General features: G+C 51.5%; 1 non-coding gene across 1 annotated transcript in view; it reads right to left on the bottom strand.

The window, feature by feature from the left end:
- Positions 1 to 467, bottom strand: part of LOC126446716 (small subunit ribosomal RNA) — a 1,909-nt gene extending 1,442 nt beyond the window's left edge. The window contains exon 1 of the ribosomal RNA XR_007583422.1: positions 1 to 467. This exon is cut by the window's left edge and continues 1,442 nt beyond it. This is a non-coding gene — a ribosomal RNA (small subunit ribosomal RNA).
- Between the last annotated feature and the right edge of the window lie 4,533 nt (positions 468 to 5,000).

The following is a 5,000-nucleotide window of genomic DNA, read 5'->3' as shown; positions in this document are numbered from 1 at the left end:
GGGAGTGGGTAATTTGCGCGCCTGCTGCCTTCCTTGGATGTGGTAGCCGTTTCTCAGGCTCCCTCTCCGGAATCGAACCCTGATTCCCCGTTACCCGTTACAACCATGGTAGGCGCAGAACCTACCATCGACAGTTGATAAGGCAGACATTTGAAAGATGCGTCGCCGGTACGAGGACCGTGCGATCAGCCCTAAGTTATTCAGAGTCACCAAGGCAAACGGACCGGACGAGCCGACCGATTGGTTTTGATCTAATAAAAGCGTCCCTTCCATCTCTGGTCGGGACTCTGTTTGCATGTATTAGCTCTAGAATTACCACAGTTATCCAAGTAACGTGGGTACGATCTAAGGAACCATAACTGATTTAATGAGCCATTCGCGGTTTCACCTTAATGCGGCTTGTACTGAGACATGCATGGCTTAATCTTTGAGACAAGCATATGACTACTGGCAGGATCAACCAGGGAGCTGCGTCAACTAGAGCTGAGCAGCCGGCCGCCCGGGAGTGTGTCCCGGGGGCCCGCGCGAACACGCAAGCGTCCGCTCAATTATTCTGCAAACAGGAGGAGGCTGAGCTCCCCTGCACAACACACCTCGAAACCCTCTCAGGTCCCGGCGGCGCGCAGCGCCGTCCTAAGTACTTGGTCGGGTTCGAGAGAGGCGCAATCGCCCGGAGTTAGGCGAGTAGACGCTTTAGGTGCGACCACCCGTGCTCCCAACTGAGCTTGCCGCTGCCGACAGAGGCCCGGGAGCGTGCTGTCGTGGCATTGCCGGCGGGAGACAACACGCGCCACCTACGGTGACCGGCAGCTCCAACGCCAGCGCCACAGAAGGACAAAAGCCCTACTTGGGTGCCGAAGCGAACTCTCCCAGCACAGCGCACGCGCCAACACGTCCGCACAGCTGCGATACAAACCACCTGCGAGAACCGCTGGGGCGACCGAGCAGCAGACGGCGTCGCGGCGCCGAGCGCCGGGCGGCGGCGCATCCTCAGCGCACAAAGTCCTCAATCGGACCAGCACACTGCAGATGGCCACCGCGCTTCGCACCGGGCCCGCGAGGACCTACTTTGGCCGCAAGGCGCCGCGAGCAGGGGGCGCCGGCGCGCAGCTGCGCCGCCTGCCGCGTCCGTCGGCCGGCGCGCCTGCCACCGGCCGCCCCCACCAGCCGGCTGTAGCGCGTGCGCCCACGCACCGCGCTGCCAGCACGCCGGGCGGCCCCCCCTCACCGGCCGGGGACGGTCCCACCCAGCCACCGCCGCGTATCGCCTCACACCCAGATCCCCTTTCACGTTCGTGGGCATGGTGGGTCCCCTTTCACGTTCGTGGGCATGGTGGGTATCCCTGAAACAACCGGTTAATAGCTCGACCGATCGTCGCCAACACTGATTCACCTCTAGCGAGAACAACCGCACCACAACGGGTTACCGGTTGTTCATTTGCGTAACGTCACCAGCAAACGTACACGTCCATCGCCATTTGCAACGAGTATTGCATGCCTGTGTCAGGTGTCACAACACACTACGTCTGCCCACATAGACGCAACAACATGTGCACGCCTAGAGAACACGTGGAAGGTAGACCCCGTACGTATGCGGTGTCCATTGCGCGAACGACTGTCAGCCCGCCTCTGCAGCATGTCGCAGATGTGGAACGCGGTGCAACATGCTATCACGGTGTGTGAGAAGAGACGACTACGTCCGAATACACGCTCCACTACATCAACAGACTGCTCATGCTGATCGCCATCCAGGGCGTCCGTTCCTCCCACACGTCTGTATGGCGTACCACACTGCAATCCAGCTCTTATAGGGAGACGACACGTAGCTGCGTGCACAATATTTGGACTGTATGGTCCGCCGTTGCTAGGCGCTGTCGTCATACGGTCACATGGGCCACGATGTATCATTCAGTACATACGGAGCAATGTGCAGTACAGTTTGTGGGTTTTGCGTACATCGGCGGACAGGTGACAGGCCGTACCACAACGTAGGCTGAGTACGTCGGCATGCGAAGGGCATTGAACATGCAAACTTCTCACCGACCAGCTTGCGAAGGCAGGGGGGAAGGGGGGGGGGCATGTACGTCCTGCTGCTATCCACACTACAGTGTATAGCAGGAGCATGTGGAAAGTCAGCAACACCTGCAAGGTGTTTAACATGACGCGATACACAGGGGACCGGGCAGTGCGAGTAGCGAACTATATTGCGAGGGTTGCGGTTAGGCAACACTACACTACTTTAACGGGTTGCATAACAATTACAGAGCAGGTTCAGCGACAACGTGCGTCAGGTTAAGGCGCAATATAGTTTAGGTTACGGCGCACTTTAGGTTAGGTTAAGGCACATTATAGGTTAGGTTAAGGCACAACATGGGTTACGTTAAGGCACAACATGGGTTACGTTAAGGCACAACATGGGTTAGGTTAAGGCACAACATGGGTTAGGTTAAGGCACAACATGGGTTAGGTTAAGGCACAACATGGGTTAGGTTAAGGCACAACATGGGTTAGGTTAAGGCACAACATGGGTTAGGTTAAGGCACAACATGGGTTAGGTTAAGGCACAACATGGGTTAGGTTAAGGCACAACATGGGTTAGGTTAAGGCACAACATGGGTTAGGTTAAGGCACAACATGGGTTAGGTTAAGGCACAACATGGGTTAGGTTAAGGCACAACATGGGTTAGGTTAAGGCACAACATGGGTTAGGTTAAGGCACAACATGGGTTAGGTTAAGGCACAACATGGGTTAGGTTAAGGCACAACATGGGTTAGGTTAAGGCACAACATGGGTTAGGTTAAGGCACAACATGGGTTAGGTTAAGGCACAACATGGGTTAGGTTAAGGCACAACATGGGTTAGGTTAAGGCACAACATGGGTTAGGTTAAGGCACAACATGGGTTAGGTTAAGGCACAACATGGGTTAGGTTAAGGCACAACATGGGTTAGGTTAAGGCACAACATGGGTTAGGTTAAGGCACAACATGGGTTAGGTTAAGGCACAACATGGGTTAGGTTAAGGCACAACATGGGTTAGGTTAAGGCACAACATGGGTTAGGTTAAGGCACAACATGGGTTAGGTTAAGGCACAACATGGGTTAGGTTAAGGCACAACATGGGTTAGGTTAAGGCACAACATGGGTTAGGTTAAGGCACAACATGGGTTAGGTTAAGGCACACCATGGGTTAGGTTAAGGCACACCATGGGTTAGGTTAAGGCACACCATGGGTTAGGTTAAGGCACAACATGGGTTAGGTTAAGGCACAACATGGGTTAGGTTAAGGCACAACATGGGTTAGGTTAAGGCACAACATGGGTTAGGTTAAGGCACAACATGGGTTAGGTTAAGGCACAACGTAGGTTAGGTTAAGGCACAACGTGGGTTAGGTTAAGGCACAACGTGGGTTAGGTTAAGGCACAACGTGGGTTAGGTTAAGGCACAACGTGGGTTAGGTTAAGGCACAACATGGGTTAGGTTAAGGCACAACATGGGTTAGGTTAAGGCACACCATGGGTTAGGTTAAGGCACAACATGGGTTAGGTTAAGGCACAACATGGGTTAGGTTAAGGCACAACATGGGTTAGGTTAAGGCACAACATGGGTTAGGTTAAGGCACAACATGGGTTAGGTTAAGGCACAACATGGGTTAGGTTAAGGCACAACATGGGTTAGGTTAAGGCACAACGTAGGTTAGGTTAAGGCACAACGTGGGTTAGGTTAAGGCACAACATGGGTTAGGTTAAGGCACAACATGGGTTAGGTTAAGGCACAACATGAGTTAGGTTAAGGCACAACATGGGTTAGGTTAAGGCACAACATGGGTTAGGTTACGGCACAACATGGGTTACGTTACGGCACAACATGGGTTACGTTACGGCACAACATGGGTTACGTTACGGCACAACATGGGTTACGTTACGGCACAACATGGGTTACGTTACGGCACAACATGGGTTACGTTACGGCACAACATGGGTTACGTTACGGCACAAATTAGGTTAGGTTACGGCACAAATTAGGTTAGGTTAAGGCACAAATTAGGTTAGGTTAAGGCACAAATTAGGTTAGGTTAAGGCACAAATTAGGTTAGGTTAAGGCACAAATTAGGTTAGGTTAAGGCACAAATTAGGTTAGGTTAAGGCACAAATTAGGTTAGGTTAAGGCACAAATTAGGTTAGGTTAAGGCACGATATAGGTTAGGTTAAGGCACGATATAGGTTAGGTTAAGGCACGATATAGGTTAGGTTAAGGCACGATATAGGTTAGGTTAAGGCACGATATAGGTTAGGTTAAGGCACGATATAGGTTAGGTTAAGGCACGATATAGGTTAGGTTAAGGCACGATATAGGTTAGGTTAAGGTACGATATAGGTTAGGTTAAGGTACGATATAGGTTAGGTTAAGGTACGATATAGGTTAGGTTAAGGTACGATATAGGTTAGGTTAAGGTACGATATAGGTTAGGTTAAGGTACGATATAGGTTAGGTTAAGGTACGATATAGGTTAGGTTAAGGTACGATATAGGTTAGGTTAAGGTACGATATAGGTTAGGTTAAGGTACGATATAGGTTAGGTTAAGGTACGATATAGCGTAGGTTCAGATACACATTGTTGTAGGGAAAGGTGTATTGGGGGGGGGGGCGGCAGGTTCGTTGATAGTGATTATCGTAATTGGATGCCTGCGGTATTATCCGATTTGTCACGTCAGGATGCACTTTTGGCTCATGACAGGCGGCGCTCCGATTCCATGGTTGTGGCAGATCTGTGTCTTTCATTCCTGCCATTGTTTGTGTGCTGTGACAGGAGGCAGTATTGTGATGTTGGGTGCACCACTGTGTAGGACATGTGTGGGTGTTCGTGGCTTAGCTGAGCAATGTGCGGATGTCGGAAGGGTGGGATATTGTGTTTTCTGGGTGGACCTCCCGGTCTGGTAATGATAGTGTGGATTGTGTCATGTGGCGGAGAGGATGCACTGGATGTTCTTCCATGCTGGT

Source organism: Schistocerca serialis, unplaced genomic scaffold (assembly GCF_023864345.2).
Source record: "Schistocerca serialis cubense isolate TAMUIC-IGC-003099 unplaced genomic scaffold, iqSchSeri2.2 HiC_scaffold_417, whole genome shotgun sequence".
Lineage (NCBI taxonomy): Eukaryota > Metazoa > Arthropoda > Insecta > Orthoptera > Acrididae > Schistocerca > Schistocerca serialis.
Note: the sequence above shows the minus strand (reverse complement) of the source record. Positions and strands in the feature narration are given on the sequence as shown.